Source organism: Opisthocomus hoazin, chromosome 5 (genome assembly GCF_030867145.1).
Source record: "Opisthocomus hoazin isolate bOpiHoa1 chromosome 5, bOpiHoa1.hap1, whole genome shotgun sequence".
Classification (NCBI taxonomy): Eukaryota; Metazoa; Chordata; class Aves; order Opisthocomiformes; family Opisthocomidae; genus Opisthocomus; species Opisthocomus hoazin.
Window position 1 is genome coordinate 44,350,962 of NC_134418.1, and position 17,593 is coordinate 44,368,554.

Consider the following 17,593-nt stretch of genomic DNA (forward strand, 5'->3'; position numbering starts at 1 on the left):
AGTTTGAGGTGGCAAGACAAGCAAGCAGCCCCAGTCTCTCTGCCTCTGTGCGAGCAGTGCCATGGGCAGATGAGGCTGAGCAACAGCTTTCCAGGATAGCCCATTCTGGCTGCAAGCTATCTGGAGACGTTCGCCTTTTCAGAGCAGGGCTGCGAAATGTGCCCAGCAGGGACCCCCTAAGATACGTTTAAATTTTGAGGTGGTAAGACAAGCAAGCAGCCCCAGTCTCTGTGTCTCTGTGCGAGCAGTGCCATGGGCAGATGAGGCTGAGCAACAGCTTCCCAGGCTAGCCCCTTCTGCCTGCCAGCTATCTGCAGACGTTCGCACTTTCGGAGCAGGACTGTGATAGGAGCCTGGCAGGGACACCACCATTCCCAGGCTACGTTTGAAGTTTGAGGTGGCAAGACAAGCAAGCAGCCCCATTCTCTGTGCCTCTGTGCGAGCACTGCCATGGGCAGATGAGGCTGAGCAACAGCTTTCCAGGCTAGCCCCTTCTGGCTGCCAGCTATCTGCAGAAGTTCGCATTTTCACAGGAGGGCTAGGAACGGAGCCTGGCAGGCACACCCTCCAATCCCAGGTTACGTTTGAAGTTTGAGGTGGCAAGACAAGTAAGCAGTCCCAGTCTCTGTGCCTCTCTGCGAGCAGGGCCATGGACAGATGAGGCTGAGCAACAGCTTTCCAGGCTAGCCCCTTCTGGCTGCCAGTTATGTGCAGACACTCACATTTTCAGAGCAGGGCTGCAAAACGAGCCCGGTAGGTAACCCCAATCCCCGGGTTACGTTTGAAGTTTGAGGTGGCAAGACAAGCAAGCAGCCCCAGTCTCTCTGCCTCTGTGCGAGCAGTGCCATGGGCAGATGAGGCTGAGCAACAGCTTCCCAGGCTAGCCCCTTCTGCCTGAGAGTTATCTGGAGACATTCGTATTTTCCGAGAAGGGCTGCTGGAGGCGCCAGGCACGGACACCCCCATCCCAGGGCTACGTTTAAATTTTGAGGTGGTAAGACAAGCAAGCAGCCCCAGTCTCTGTGCCTCTGTGCGAGCAGTGCCATGGGCAAATCAGGCTGAGCAACAGCTTTCCTGTCTATCTCCTTCTGTCTGCGAGCTATCTGGAGACGTTCGCATTTTCGGAGCAGGGCTACTGGAGGCGCAAAGCAGGGACACACCCCATCCTAGGGCTACGTTTGAAGTTTCAGGTGGCAAAACAACCAAGCAGCCCCAATCTCTGTGCCTCTGTGCGAGCAGGGCCATGGGCAGATGAGGCTGAGCAACAGCTTCCCAGGCTAGCCCCTTCTGCCTGAGAGTTATCTGGAGACATTCGTATTTTCTGAGCAGGGCTGCTGGAGGCGCCACGCACGGACACCTCCATCCCCGGGCTACGTTTCAAGTTTGAGGTGGCAAGACAAGCAAGAAGCCCCAGTCTCTTTGCCTCTGTGCGAGCAGTGCCATGGGCAAATCAGGCTGAGCAACAGCTTTCCAGGCTAGCCCCTTCTGGCTGCCAGCTATCTTCAGACGTTCGCATTTTCAGAGCAGGGCTACTGGAGGCACCCGGCACGGACACCTTACGCTACATTTGAAGATTAGGTAGCAAGACAAGCAAGCAGCCCCAGTCTCTGTGCCTCTGTGCGAGCAGTGCCATGGGCAAATCAGGCTGAGCAACAGCTTTCCAGGCTAGCCCCTTCTGCCTGCCAGCTTTCTGCAGACATTAGCATTGTCAGAGCAGGTCTGCTGGAGGCACCCGGCAGGGACCCCCTAAGATACGTTTGAACTTTGAGGTGGCAAAAGAAGCAAGCAGCCCCAGTCTCTCTTCCTCTGTGTGAGCAGGGCCATGGGCAGCTGAGGCTGAGCAGTAGCTTTCCAGTCTAGCCCTTTCTGGCTGCGAGATATCTGGAGACGTTCGCATTTTCAGACCTGGACTGCGAAAACAGCCCAGCAGGGATCCCCTAAGATACGTTTGAAGTTCAAGGTGTCAAGAGAAGCAAGCAGCCCCAGACTCTGTGCCTCTGTGCGAGCACTGCCATGGGCAAATCAGGCTGAGCAACAGCTTTCCAGGCTAGCCCCTTCTGGCTGCCAGCTATCTTCAGACGTTCGCATTTTCGGAGCAGGGCTACTGGAGGCACCCGGCACGGACACCTTACGCTACATTTGAAGTTTATGTAGCAAGACAAGCAAGCAGCCCCAGTCTCTGTGCCTCTGTGCGAGCAGTGCCATGGGCAAATCAGGCTGAGCAACAGCTTTCCAGGCTAGCCCCTTCTGGCTGCCAGCTATCTGGAGACATTCGCATTTTTGGAGCAGGGCTAGTGGAGGCACCCGGCACGGACACCTTACGCTACATTTGAAGTTTGAGGTGGCAAGACAAGTAAGCAGTCCCAGTCTCTGTGCCTCTCTGCGAGCAGGGCCATGGACAGATGAGGCTGAGCAACAGCTTTCCAGGCTAGCCCCTTCTGGCTGCCAGTTATGTGCAGACACTCACATTTTCAGAGCAGGGCTGCAAAACGAGCCCGGTAGGTAACCCCAATCCCCGGGTTACGTTTGAAGTTTGAGGTGGCAAGACAAGCAAGCAGCCCCAGTCTCTCTGCCTCTGAGCGAGCAGTGCCATGGGCAGATGAGGCTGAGCAACAGCTTTCCAGTATAGCCCATTCTGGCTGCAAGCTATCTGGAGACGTTCGCCTTTTCAGAGCAGGGCTGCGAAATGTGCCCATTAGAGACCCCCTAAGATACGTTTCAAGTTTGAGGTGGCAAGACAAGCAAGCTGCCCCAGTCTCTGTGCCTCTGTGCGAGCAGTGCCATGGGCAGATGAGGCTGAGCAACAGCTTTCCAACTAGCCCATTCTGGCTGAGAGTTATCTGGAGACATTCGTATTTTCGGAGCAGGGCTACTGGAGGCACCCGGCACGGACACCTTACGCTACATTTGAAGATTAGGTGGCAAGACAAGCACGCAGCCCCAGTCTCTGTGCCTCTGTGCGAGCACTGCCATGGGCAGATGAGGCTGAGCAACAGCTTTCCAACTAGCCCATTCTGGCTGAGAGTTATCTGGAGACATTCGTATTTTCCGAGCAGGGCTGCTGGAGGCACCAGGCACGGACACCCCCATCCCCGGGCTACGTTTCAAGTTTGAGGTGGCAAGACAAGCAAGCTGCCCCAGTCTCTTTGCCTCTGTGCGAGCAGTACTATGGGCAAATCAGGCTGAGCAACAGCTTTCCAGGCTAGCCCCTTCTGGCTGCCAGCTATCTTCAGACGTTCGCATTTTCGGAGCAGGGCTACTGGAGGCATCCGGCACGGACACCTTACGCTACATTTGAAGTTTATGTAGCAAGACAAGCAAGCAGCCCCAGTCTCTGTGCCTCTGTGCGAGCAGTGCCATGGGCAAATCAGGCTGAGCAACAGCTTTCCAGGCTAGCCCCTTCTGGCTGCCAGCTATCTGGAGACATTCGCATTTTTGGAGCAGGGCTAGTGGAGGCACCCGGCACGGACACCTTACGCTACATTTGAAGTTTGAGGTGGCAAGACAAGTAAGCAGTCCCAGTCTCTGTGCCTCTCTGCGAGCAGGGCCATGGACAGATGAGGCTGAGCAACAGCTTTCCAGGCTAGCCCCTTCTGGCTGCCAGTTATGTGCAGACACTCACATTTTCAGAGCAGGGCTGCAAAACGAGCCCGGTAGGTAACCCCAATCCCCGGGTTACGTTTGAAGTTTGAGGTGGCAAGACAAGCAAGCAGCCCCAGTCTCTCTGCCTCTGAGCGAGCAGTGCCATGGGCAGATGAGGCTGAGCAACAGCTTTCCATTATAGCCCATTCTGGCTGCAAGCTATCTGGAGACGTTCGCCTTTTCAGAGCAGGGCTGCGAAATGTGCCCAGCAGAGACCCCCTAAGATACGTTTCAAGTTTGAGGTGGCAAGACAAGCAAGCTGCCCCAGTCTCTGTGCCTCTGTGCGAGCAGTGCCATGGGCAGATGAGGCTGAGCAACAGCTTTCCAGGCTAGCCCCTTCTGGCTGCCAGCTATCTGCAGAAGTTCGCATTTTCACAGGAGGGCTAGGAACGGAGCCTGGCAGGCACACCCTCCAATCCCAGGTTACGTTTGAAGTTTGAGGTGGCAAGACAAGTAAGCAGTCCCAGTCTCTGTGCCTCTCTGCGAGCAGGGCCATGGACAGATGAGGCTGAGCAACAGCTTTCCAGGCTAGCCCCTTCTGGCTGCCAGTTATGTGCAGACACTCACATTTTCAGAGCAGGGCTGCAAAACGAGCCCGGTAGGTAACCCCAATCCCCGGGTTACGTTTGAAGTTTGAGGTGGCAAGACAAGCAAGCAGCACCAATCTCTGTGCCTCTGTGCGAGCAGTGCCATGGGCAGATGAGGCTGAGCAACAGCTTCCCAGGCTAGCCCCTTCTGCCTGAGAGTTATCTGGAGACATTCGTATTTTCCGAGAAGGGCTGCTGGAGGCGCCAGGCACGGACACCCCCATCCCAGGGCTACGTTTAAATTTTGAGGTGGTAAGACAAGCAAGCAGCCCCAGTCTCTGTGCCTCTGTGCGAGCAGTGCCATGGGCAAATCAGGCTGAGCAACAGCTTTCCTGTCTATCTCCTTCTGTCTGCGAGCTATCTGGAGACGTTCGCATTTTCGGAGCAGGGCTACTGGAGGCGCAAAGCAGGGACACACCCCATCCTAGGGCTACGTTTGAAGTTTCAGGTGGCAAAACAACCAAGCAGCACCAATCTCTGTGCCTCTGTGCGAGCAGGGCCATGGGCAGATGAGGCTGAGCAACAGCTTCCCAGGCTAGCCCCTTCTGCCTGAGAGTTATCTGGAGACATTCGTATTTTCTGAGCAGGGCTGCTGGAGGCGCCACGCACGGACACCTCCATCCCCGGGCTACGTTTCAAGTTTGAGGTGGCAAGACAAGCAAGAAGCCCCAGTCTCTTTGCCTCTGTGCGAGCAGTGCCATGGGCAAATCAGGCTGAGCAACAGCTTTCCAGGCTAGCCCCTTCTGGCTGCCAGCTATCTTCAGACGTTCGCATTTTCAGAGCAGGGCTACTGGAGGCACCCGGCACGGACACCTTACGCTACATTTGAAGTTTAGGTAGCAAGACAAGCAAGCAGCCCCAGTCTCTGTGCCTCTGTGCGAGCAGTGCCATGGGCAAATCAGGCTGAGCAACAGCTTTCCAGGCTAGCCCCTTCTGCCTGCCAGCTTTCTGCAGACATTAGCATTGTCAGAGCAGGTCTGCTGGAGGCACCCGGCAGGGACCCCCTAAGATACGTTTGAACTTTGAGGTGGCAAAAGAAGCAAGCAGCCCCAGTCTCTCTTCCTCTGTGTGAGCAGGGCCATGGGCAGCTGAGGCTGAGCAGTAGCTTTCCAGTCTAGCCCTTTCGGGCTGCGAGATATCTGGAGACGTTCGCATTTTCAGACCTGGACTGCGAAAACAGCCCAGCAGGGATCCCCTAAGATACGTTTGAAGTTCAAGGTGTCAAGAGAAGCAAGCAGCCCCAGTCTCTCTGCCTCTGTGCGAGCACTGCCATGGGCAAATCAGGCTGAGCAACAGCTTTCCAGGCTAGCCCCTTCTGGCTGCCAGCTATCTGGATACATTCGCATTTTTGGAGCAGGGCTAGTGGAGGCACCCGGCACGGACACCTTACGCTACATTTGAAGTTTGAGGTGGCAAGACAAGTAAGCAGTCCCAGTCTCTGTGCCTCTCTGCGAGCAGGGCCATGGACAGATGAGGCTGAGCAACAGCTTTCCAGGCTATCCCCTTCTGGCTGCCAGTTATGTGCAGACACTCACATTTTCAGAGCAGGGCTGCAAAACGAGCCCGGTAGGTAACCCCAATCCCCGGGTTACGTTTGAAGTTTGAGGTGGCAAGACAAGCAAGCAGCCCCAGTCTCTCTGCCTCTGAGCGAGCAGTGCCATGGGCAGATGAGGCTGAGCAACAGCTTTCCAGTATAGCCCATTCTGGCTGCAAGCTATCTGGAGACGTTCGCCTTTTCAGAGCAGGGCTGCGAAATGTGCCCAGCAGAGACCCCCTAAGATACGTTTCAAGTTTGAGGTGGCAAGACAAGCAAGCTGCCCCAGTCTCTGTGCCTCTGTGCGAGCAGTGCCATGGGCAGATGAGGCTGAGCAACAGCTTTCCAACTAGCCCATTCTGGCTGAGAGTTATCTGGAGACATTCGTATTTTCGGAGCAGGGCTGCTGGAGGCGCCACGCACGGACACCCCCATCCCCGGGCTACGTTTCAAGTTTGAGGTGGCAAGACAAGCAAGCTGCCCCAGTCTCTTTGCCTCTGTGCGAGCAGTACTATGGGCAAATCAGGCTGAGCAACAGCTTTCCAGGCTAGCCCCTTCTGGCTGCCAGCTATGTGGACACATTCGCATTTTCGGAGCAGGGCTGCTGGAGGCGCCCAGCTGGGACACCTTACGCTACATTTGAAGTTTGAGGTGTCAAGACAAGCAAGCAGCCCCAGTCTCTGTGCCTCTCTGCGAGCAGGGCCATGGACAGATGAGGCTGAGCAACAGCTTTCCAGGCTAGCCCCTTCTGGCTGCCAGTTATGTGCAGACACTCACATTTTCAGAGCAGGGCTGCAAAACGATCCCGGTAGGTAACCCCAGTCCCCGGGTTACGTTTGAAGTTTGAGGTGGCAAGACAAGCAAGCAGCCCCAGTCTCTCTGCCTCTGTGCGAGCAGTGCCATGGGCAGATGAGGCTGAGCAACAGCTTTCCTGTCTATCTCCTTCTGTCTGCGAGCTCTCTGGAGACGTTCGCATTTCGGAGCAGGGCTACTGGAGGCGCAAAGCAGGGACACACCCCATCCTAGGGCTACGTTTGAAGTTTCAGGTGGCAAAACAACCAAGCAGCACCAATCTCTGTGCCTCTGTGCGAGCAGTGCCATGGGCAGATGAGGCTGAGCAACAGCTTCCCAGGCTAGCCCCTTCTGCCTGAGAGTTATCTGGAGACATTCGTATTTTCTGAGCAGGGCTGCTGGAGGCGCCACGCACGGACACCTCCATCCCCGGGCTACGTTTCAAGTTTGAGGTGGCAAGACAAGCAAGCTGCCCCAGTCTCTTTGCCTCTGTGCGAGCAGTGCCATGGGCAAATCAGGCTGAGCAACAGCTTTCCAGGCTAGCCCCTTCTGGCTGCCAGCTATCTTCAGACGTTCGCATTTTCAGAGCAGGGCTACTGGAGGCACCCGGCACGGACACCTTACGCTACATTTGAAGTTTAGGTAGCAAGACAAGCAAGCAGCCCCAGTCTCTGTGCCTCTGTGCGAGCAGTGCCATGGGCAAATCAGGCTGAGCAACAGCTTTCCAGGCTAGCCCCTTCTGCCTGCCAGCTTTCTGCAGACATTAGCATTGTCAGAGCAGGTCTGCTGGAGGCACCCGGCAGGGACCCCCTAAGATACGTTTGAACTTTGAGGTGGCAAAAGAAGCAAGCAGCCCCAGTCTCTCTTCCTCTGTGTGAGCAGGGCCATGGGCAGCTGAGGCTGAGCAGTAGCTTTCCAGTCTAGCCCTTTCTGGCTGCGAGATATCTGGAGACGTTCGCATTTTCAGACCAGGACTGCGAAAACAGCCCAGCAGGGATCCCCTAAGATACGTTTGAAGTTCAAGGTGTCAAGAGAAGCAAGCAGCCCCAGACTCTGTGCCTCTGTGCGAGCACTGCCATGGGCAAATCAGGCTGAGCAACAGCTTTCCAGGCTAGCCCCTTCTGGCTGCCAGCTATCTTCAGACGTTCGCATTTTCGGAGCAGGGCTACTGGAGGCACCTGACACGGACACCTTACGCTACATTTGAAGTTTATGTAGCAAGACAAGCAAGCAGCCCCAGACTCTGTGCCTCTCTGCGAGCAGGGCCATGGACAGATGAGGCTGAGCAACAGCTTTCCAGGCTATCCCCTTCTGGCTGCCAGTTATGTGCAGACACTCACATTTTCAGAGCAGGGCTGCAAAACGAGCCCGGTAGGTAACCCCAATCCCCGGGTTACGTTTGAAGTTTGAGGTGGCAAGACAAGCAAGCAGCCCCAGTCTCTCTGCCTCTGAGCGAGCAGTGCCATGGGCAGATGAGGCTGAGCAACAGCTTTCCAGTATAGCCCATTCTGGCTGCAAGCTATCTGGAGACGTTCGCCTTTTCAGAGCAGGGCTGCGAAATGTGCCCAGCAGAGACCCTCTAAGATACGTTTCAAGTTTGAGGTGGCAAGACAAGCAAGGTGCCCCAGTCTCTGTGCCTCTGTGCGAGCACTGCCATGGGCAGATGAGGCTGAGCAACAGCTTTCCAACTAGCCCATTCTGGCTGAGAGTTATCTGGAGACATTCGTATTTTCGGAGCAGGGCTGCTGGAGGCGCCACGCACGGACACCCCCATCCCCGGGCTACGTTTCAAGTTTGAGGTGGCAAGACAAGCAAGCTGCCCCAGTCTCTTTGCCTCTGTGCGAGCAGTACTATGGGCAAATCAGGCTGAGCAACAGCTTTCCAGGCTAGCCCCTTCTGGCTGCCAGCTATGTGGACACATTCGCATTTTCGGAGCAGGGCTGCTGGAGGCGCCCAGCTGGGACACCTTACGCTACATTTGAAGTTTGAGGTGTCAAGACAAGCAAGCAGCCCCAGTCTCTGTGCCTCTCTGCGAGCAGGGCCATGGACAGATGAGGCTGAGCAACAGCTTTCCAGGCTAGCCCCTTCTGGCTGCCAGTTATGTGCAGACACTCACATTTTCAGAGCAGGGCTGCAAAACGATCCCGGTAGGTAACCCCAGTCCCCGGGTTACGTTTGAAGTTTGAGGTGGCAAGACAAGCAAGCAGCCCCAGTCTCTCTGCCTCTGTGCGAGCAGTGCCATGGGCAGATGAGGCTGAGCAACAGCTTCCCAGGCTAGCCCCTTCTGCGTGAGAGTTATCTGGAGACATTCGTATTTTAAGAGCAGGGCTGCTGGAGGCGCCAGGCACGGACACCCCCATCCCAGGGCTAAGTTTAAATTTTGAGGTTGTAAGACAAGCAAGCAGCCCCAGTCTCTGTGCCTCTGTGCGAGCAGTGCCATGGGCAAATCAGGCTGAGCAATAGCTTTCCTGTCTATCTCCTTCTGTCTGCGAGCTATCTGGAGACGTTCGATCTTTCGGAGCAGGGCTACTGGAGGAGCACAGCAGGGACCCACCCCATCCTAGGGCTACGTTTGAAGTTTCGGTTGGAAAAACAAGCAAGCAGCACCAATCTCTGTGCCTCTGTGCGAGCAGGGCCATGGGCAGATGAGGCTGAGCAACAGCTTTCCAGGCTAGCCCCTTCTGGCTGCCAGTTATGTGCAGACACTCACATTTTCAGAGCAGGGCTGCAAAACGAGCCCGGTAGGTAACCCCAGTCCCCGGGTTACGTTTGAAGTTTGAGGTGGCAAGACAAGCAAGCAGCCCCAGTCTCTCTGCCTCTGTGCGAGCAGTGCCATGGGCAGATGAGGCTGAGCAACAGCTTCCCAGGCTAGCCCCTTCTGCGTGAGAGTTATCAGGAGACATTCGTATTTTCGGAGCAGGGCTGCTGGAGGCGCCCAGCTGGGACACCTTATGCTACATTTGAAGTTTGAGGTGGCAAGACAAGTAAGCAGTCCCAGTCTCTGTGCCTCTCTGTGAGCAGGGCCATGGACAGATGAGGCTGAGCAACAGCTTTCCAGGCTAGCACCTTCTGGCTGCCAGTTATGTGCAGACATTCACATTTTCAGAGCAGAGCTGCAAAACGAGCCCGGTAGTTAACCCCAATCCCCGGGTTACGTTTGAAGTTTGAGGTGGCAAGACAAGCAAGCAGCCCCAGTCTCTCTGCCTCTGTGCGAGCAGTGCCATGGGCAGATGAGGCTGAGCAACAGCTTTCCAGGATAGCCCATTCTGGCTGCAAGCTATCTGGAGACGTTCGCCTTTTCAGAGCAGGGCTGCGAAATGTGCCCAGCAGGGACCCCCTAAGATACGTTTAAATTTTGAGGTGGTAAGACAAGCAAGCAGCCCCAGTCTCTGTGCCTCTGTGCGAGCAGTGCCATGGGCAAATCAGGCTGAGAAACAGCTTTCCTGTCTATCTCCTTCTGTCTGCGAGCTATCTTCAGACGTTCGCATTTTCGGAGCAGGGCTACTGGAGGCACAAAGCAGGGACCCACCCCATCCTAGGGCTACGTTTGAAGTTTCAGGTGGCAAAACAAGCAAGCAGCACCAATCTCTGTGCCTCTGTGCGAGCAGTGCCATGGGCAAATCAGGATGAGCAACAGATTTCCAGGCTAGCCCCTTCTGGCTGCCAGCTATCTGGAGACATTCGCATTTTTTGAGCAGGGCTGCTGGAGGCACCCGGCACGGACACCTTACGCTACATTTGAAGTTTGTGGTGGCAAGACAAGTAAGTAGTCCCAGTCTCTGTGCCTCTCTGCGAGCAGGGCCATGGACAGATGAGGCTGAGCAACAGCTTTCCAGGCTAGCCCCTTCTGGCTGCCAGTTATGTGCAGACACTCACATTTTCAGAGCAGGGCTGCAAAACGAGCCCGGTAGGTAACCCCAATCCCCGGGTTACGTTTGAAGTTTGAGGTGGCAAGACAAGCAAGCAGCCCCAGTCTCTCTGCCTCTGTGCGAGCAGAGCCATGGGCAGATGACGTTGAGCAACAGCTTCCCAGGCTAGCCCCTTCTGCCTGAGAGTTATCTGGAGACATTCATATTTTCCGAGAAGGGCTGCTGGAGGCGCCAGGCACGGACACCCCCATCCCAGGGCTACGTTTAAATTTTGAGGTGGAAAGACAAGCAAGCAGCCCCAGTCTCTGTGCCTCTGTGCGAGCAGTGCCATGGGCAAATCAGGCTGAGCAACAGCTTTCCAGGCTAGCCCCTTCTGGCTGCCAGCTATCTGGACACATTCGCATTTTTGGAGCAGGGCTAGTGGAGGCACCCGGCACGGACACCTTACGCTACATTTGAAGTTTGAGGTGGCAAGACAAGCAAGCAGCCCCAGTCTCTCTGCCTCTGTGCGAGCAGTGCCATGGGCAGATGAGGCTGAGCAACAGCTTCCCAGGCTAGCCCATTCTGCCTGAGAGTTATCTGGAGACATTCGTATTTTCCGAGCAGGGCTGCTGGAGGCGCCAGGCACGGACACCCCCATCCCAGGGCTACGTTTAAATTTTGAGGTGGTAAGACAAGCAAGCAGCCCCAGTCTCTGTGCCTCTGTGCGAGCAGTGCCATGGGCAAATCAGGCTGAGCAATAGCTTTCCTGTCTATCTCCTTCTGTCTGCGAGCTATCTGGAGACGTTCGGTTTTTCGAAACAAGGCTACTGGAGGCGCACAGCAGGGACCCACTTCATCCTAGGGCTACGTTTGAAGTTTCAGGTGGCAAAACAACCAAGCAGCACCAATCTCTGTGCCTCTGTGCGAGCAGGGCCATGGGCAGATGAGGCTGAGCAACAGCTTTCCAGGCTAGCCCCTTCTGGCTGAAAGTTATGTGCAGACACTCACATTTTCAGAGCAGGGCTGCAAAACGAGCCCGGTAGGTAACCCCAATCCCCGGGTTACGTTTGAAGTTTGAGGTGTCAAGACAAGCAAGCAGCCCCAGTCTCTGTGTCTCTGTGCGAGCAGTGCCATGGGCAGATGAGGCTGAGCAACAGCTTTCCAGGATAGCCCATTGTGGCTGCAAGCTATCTGGAGACGTTCGCCTTTTCAGAGCAGGGCTGCGAAATGTGCCCAGCAGGGACCCCCTAAGATACGTTTCAAGTTTGAGGGGGTAAGACAAGCAAGCAGCCCCAGTCTCTGTGCCTCTGTGCGAGCAGTGCCATGGGCAAATCAGGCTGAGCAACAGCTTTCCAGGCTAGCCCCTTCTGCCTGCCAGCTCTCTGCAGACATTCGCATTGTCAGAGCAGGTCTGCTGGAGGCACCCGGCAGGGACCCCCTAAGATACGTTTGAACTTTGAGGTGGCAAAAGAAGCAAGCAGCCCCAGTCTCTCTTCCTCTGTGTGAGCAGGGCCATGGGCAGCTGAGGCTGAGCAGTAGCTTTCCAGTCTAGCCCTTTCTGGCTGCGAGATATCTGGAGACGTTCGCATTTTCAGACCAGGACTGCGAAAACAGCCCAGCAGGGATCTCCTAAGATACGTTTGAAGTTCAAGGTGTCAAGAGAAGGAAGCAGCCCCAGTCTCTGTGCCTCTGTGCGAGCAGTGCCATGGGCAGATGAGGCTGAGCAACAGCTTTCCAGGCTAACCCATTCTGGCTGAGAGTTATCTGGAGACATTCGTATTTTCGGAGCAGGGCTGCTGGAGGCGCCCAGCTGGGACACCTTATGCTACATTTGAAGTTTGAGGTGGCAAGACAAGCAAGCAGCCCCAGTCTCTCTGCCTCTGTGCGAGCAGTGCCATGGGCAGATGAGGCTGAGCAACAGCTTCCCAGGCTAGCCCCTTCTTCCTGAGAGTTATCTGGAGATATTCGTATTTTCGGAGCAGGGCTGCTGGAGGCGCCCAGCTGGGACACCTTATGCTACATTTGAAGTTTGAGGTGGCAAGACAAGTAAGCAGCCCCAGTCTCTGTGCCTCTCTGCGAGCAGGGCCATGAATAGATGAGGCTGAGCAACAGCTTTCCAGGCTAGCCCCTTCTGCCTGAGAGTTATCTGGAGACATTCGTATTTTCTGAGCAGGGCTGCTGGAGGCGCCACGCACGGACACCTCCATCCCCGGGCTACGTTTCAAGTTTGAGGTGGCAAGACAAGCAAGCTGCCCCAGTCTCTTTGCCTCTGTGCGAGCAGTGCCATGGGCAAATCAGGCTGAGCAACAGCTTTCCTGTATATCTCCTTCTGTCTGCGAGCTATCTGGAGACGTTCGCATTTTCGGAGCAGGGCTACTGGAGGCGCACAGCAGGGACACACCCCATCGTAGGGCTACGTTTGAAGTTTCAGGTGGCAAAACAAGCAAGCAGCACCAATCTCTGTGCCTCTGTGCGAGCAGGGCCTTGGGCAGATGAGGCTGAGCAACAGCTTTCCAGGCTAGCCCCTTCTGCCTGAGAGTTATCTGGAGACATTCGTATTTTCGGAGCAGGGCTGCTGGAGGCGCCCAGCTGGGACCCCATAAGCTACATTTGAAGTTTGAGGTGGCAAGACAAGCAAGCAGCCCCAGTCTCTGTGCCTCTGTGCGAGCAGTGCCATGAGCAGATGAGGCTGAGCAACAGCTTTCCAGGCTAGCCCCTTCTGCCTGAGAGTTATCTGGAGACATTCGTATTTTCGGAGCAGGGCTGCTGGAGGCGCCCAGCTGGGACACCTTATGCTACATTTGAAGTTTGAGGTGGCAAGACAAGCAAGCAGCCCCAGTCTCTGTGCCTCTGTGCGAGCAGTGCCATGGGCAGATGAGGCTGAGCAACAGCTTCCCAGGCTAGCCCCTTCTGCCTGAGAGTTATCTGGAGACATTCGTATTTTCTGAGCAGGGCTGCTGGAGGCGCCACGCACGGACACCTCCATCCCCGGGCTACGTTTCAAGTTTGAGGTGGCAAGACAAGCAAGCAGCCCCAGTCTCTTTGCCTCTGTGCGAGCAGTGCCATGGGCAAATCAGGCTGAGCAACAGCTTTCCAGGCTAGCCCCTTCTGGCTGCCAGCTATCTTCAGACGTTCGCATTTTCGGAGCAGGGCTAGTGGAGGCACCCGGCACGGACACCTTACGCTACATTTGAAGTTTAGGTAGCAAGACAAGCAAGCAGCTCCAGTCTCTGTGCCTCTGTGCGAGCAGTGCCATGGGCAAATCAGGCTGAGCAACAGCTTTCCAGGCTAGCCCCTTCTGGCTGCCAGCTATCTGGAGACATTCGCATTTTTGGAGCAGGGCTAGTGGAGGCACACGGCACGGACACCTTACGCTACATTTGAAGTTTGAGGTGGCAAGACAAGTAAGCAGCCCCAGTCTCTGTGCCTCTCTGCGAGCAGGGCCATGGACAGATGAGGCTGAGCAACAGCTTTCCAGGCTAGCCCCTTCTGGCTGCCAGTTATGTGCAGACACTCACATTTTCAGAGCAGGGCTGCAAAACGAGCCCGGTAGGTAACCCCAATCCCCGGGTTACGTTTGAAGTTCAAGGTGTCAAGACAAGCAAGCAGCCCCAGTCTCTCTGCCTCTGTGCGAGCAGTGCCATGGGCAGATGAGGCTGAGCAACAGCTTCCCAGGCTAGCCCCTTCTGCGTGAGACTTATCTGGAGACATTCGTATTTTCCGAGAAGGGCTGCTGGAGGCGCCAAGCACGGACACCCCCATACCAGGGCTACGTTTAAATTTTGAGGTGGTAAGACAAGCAAGCAGCCCCAGTCTCTGTGCCTCTGTGCGAGCAGTGCCATGGGCAAATCAGGCTGAGCAATAGCTTTCCTGTCTATGTCCTTCTGTCTGCGAGCTATCTGGAGACTTTCGATTTTTCGGAACAGGGCTACTGGAGGCGCACAGCAGGGACCCACCCCATCCTAGGGCTACGTTTGAAGTTTCAGGTGGCAAAACAAGCAAGCAGCACCAATCTCTGTGCCTCTGTGCGAGCAGGGCCATGGGCAGATGAGGCTGAGCAACAGCTTTCCAGGCTAGCCCCTTCTGGCTGCCAGTTATGTGCAGACACTCACATTTTCAGAGCAGGGCTACATAACGAGCCCGGTGGGTAACCCCAATCCCCGGGTTACGTTTGAAGTTTGAGGTGGCAAGACAAGCAAGAGCCCCAGTCTCTGTGCCTCTGTGTGAGCAGTGCCATGGGCAGAGATGAGGCTGAGCAACAGCTTCCCAGGCTAGCCCCTTCTGCCTGAGAGTTATCTGGAGACATTCGTATTTTCGGAGCAGGGCTGCTGGAGGCGCCCAGCTGGGACATCATATGATACATTTGAAGTTTGAGGTGGCAAGACAAGTAAGCAGTCCCAGTCTCTGTGCCTCTCTGCGAGCAGGGCCATGGACAGATGAGGCTGAGCAACAGCTTTCCAGGCTATCCCCTTCTGGCTGCCAGTTATGTGCAGACACTCACATTTTCAGAGCAGGGCTGCAAAACGAGCCCGGTAGGTAACCCCAATCCCCAGGTTATGTTTGAAGTTTGAGGTGTCAAGACAAGCAAGCAGCCCCAGTCTCTCTGCCTCTGTGCGAGCAGTGCCATGGGCAGATGAGGCTGAGCAACAGCTTTCCAGGATAGCCCATTCTGGCTGCAAGCTATCTGGAGACGTTCGCCTTTTCAGAGCAGGGCTACGAAATGTGCCCAGCAGGGACCCCCTAAGATACGTTTCAAGTTTGAGTGGGTAAGACATCAAGCAGCCCCAGTCTCTGTGCCTCTGTGCGAGCAGTGCCATGGGCAAATCAGGCTGAGCAACAGCTTTCCTGTCTATCTCCTTCTGTCTGCGAGCTATCTGGAGACGTTCGCATTTTCGGAGCAGGGCTACTGGAGGCACAAAGCAGGGACACACCCCATCCTAGGGCTACGTTTGAAGTTTCAGGTGGCAAAACAACCAAGCAGCACCAATCTCTGTGCCTGTGTGCGAGCAGTGCCATGGGCAGATGAGGCTGAGCAACAGCTTCCCAGGCTAGCCCCTTCTGCCTGAGAGTTATCCGGAGACATTCGTATTTTCGGAGCAGGGCTGCTGGAGGCGCCACGCACGGACACCTCCATCCCCGGGCTACGTTTCAAGTTTGAGGTGGCAAGACAAGCAAGCTGCCCCGGTCTCTTTGCCTCTGTGCGAGCAGTGCCATGGGCAAATCAGGCTGAGCCACAGCTTTCCAGGCTAGCCCCTTCTGGCTTCCAGCTATCTGGAGACGTTCGCATTTTCAGAGCAGGGCTACTGGAGGCACCCGGCACGGACACCTTACGCTACATTTGAAGTTTAGGTAGCAAGACAAGCAAGCAGCCCCAGTCTCTGGCCTCTGTGCGAGCAGTGCCATGGGCAAATCAGGCTGAGCAACAGCTTTCCAGGCTAGCCCCTTCTGCCTGCCAGCTTTCTGCAGACATTAGCTTTGTCAGAGCAGGTCTGCTGGAGGCACGCGACAGGTACCCCCTAAGATACGTTTGAACTTTGAGGTGGCAAAAGAAGCAAGCAGCCCCAGTCTCTCTTCCTCTGTGTGAGCAGGCCCATGGGCAGCTGAGGCTGAGCAGTAGCTTTCCAGTCTAGCCCTTTCTGGCTGCGAGATATCTGGAGACGTTCGCATTTTCAGACCAGGACTGCGAAAACAGCCCAGCAGGGATCCCCTAAGATACGTTTGAAGTTCAAGGTGTCAAGAGAAGCAAGCAGCCCCAGACTCTGTGCCTCTGTGCGAGCAGTGCCATGGGCAAATCAGGCTGAGCAACAGCTTTCCAGGCTAGCCCCTTCTGGCTGCCAGCTATCTTCAGACGTTCGCATTTTTGGAGCAGGGCTACTGGAGGCACCCGGCACGGACACCTTACGCTACATTTGAAGTTTATGTAGCAAGACAAGCAAGCAGCCCCAGTCTCTGTGCCTCTGTGCGAGCAGTGCCATGGGCAAATCAGGCTGAGCAACAGCTTTCCAGGCTAGCCCCTTCTGGCTGCCAGCTATCTGGAGACATTCGCATTTTTGGAGCAGGGCTAGTGGAGGCACCCGGCACGGACACCTTACGCTACATTTCAAGTTTGAGGTGGCAAGACAAGTAAGCAGTCCCAGTCTCTGTGCCTGTCTGCGAGCAGTGCCATGGGAAGATGAGGCTGAGGAACAGCTTTCCAGGCTAGCCCCTTCTGGCTGCCAGTTATGTGCAGACATTCACATTTTCAGAGCAGGGCTGCAAAACGAGCCCGGTAGGTAACCCCAATCCCCGGGTTACGTTTGAAGTTTGAGGTGGCAAGACAAGCAAGCAGCCCCAGTCTCTGTGCCTCTGTGCGAGCAGTGCCATGGGCAGATGAGGCTGAGCAACAGCTTCCCAGGCTAGCCCCTTCTGCCTGCCAGCTATCTGCAGACTTTCGCACTTTCGGAGCAGGACTGTGATAGGAGCCTGGCAGGGACACCACAATTCCCAGGCTACGTTTGAAGTTTGAGGTGGCAAGACAAGCAAGCAGCCCCAGTCTCTGTGCCTCTGTGCGAGCACTGCCATGGGCAGATGAGGCTGAGCAACAGCTTTCCAGGCTAGCCCCTTCTGGCTGCCAGCTATCTGCAGACGTTCGCATTTTCACAGGAGGGCTAGGAACGGAGCCTGGCAGGCACACCCTCCAATCCCAGGTTACGTTTGAAGTTTGAGGTGGCAAGACAAGTAAGCAGTCCCAGTCTCTGTGCCTCTCTGCGAGCAGGGCCATGGACAGATGAGGCTGAGCAACAGCTTTCCAGGCTAGCCCCTTCTGGCTGCCAGTTATGTGCAGACACTCACATTTTCAGAGCAGGGCTGCAAAACGAGCCCGGTAGGTAACCCCAATCCCCGGGTTACGTTTGAAGTTTGAGGTGGCAAGACAAGCAAGCAGCCCCAGTCTCTCTGCCTCTGTGCGAGCAGTGCCATGGGCAGATGAGGCTGAGCAACAGCTTCCCAGGCTAGCCCCTTCTGCCTGAGAGTTATCTGGAGACATTCGTATTTTCCGAGAAGGGCTGCTGGAGGCGCCAGGCACGGACACCCCCATCCCAGGGCTACGTTTAAATTTTGAGGTGGTAAGACAAGCAAGCAGCCCCAGTCTCTGTGCCTCTGTGCGAGCAGTGCCATGGGCAAATCAGGCTGAGCAACAGCTTTCCTGT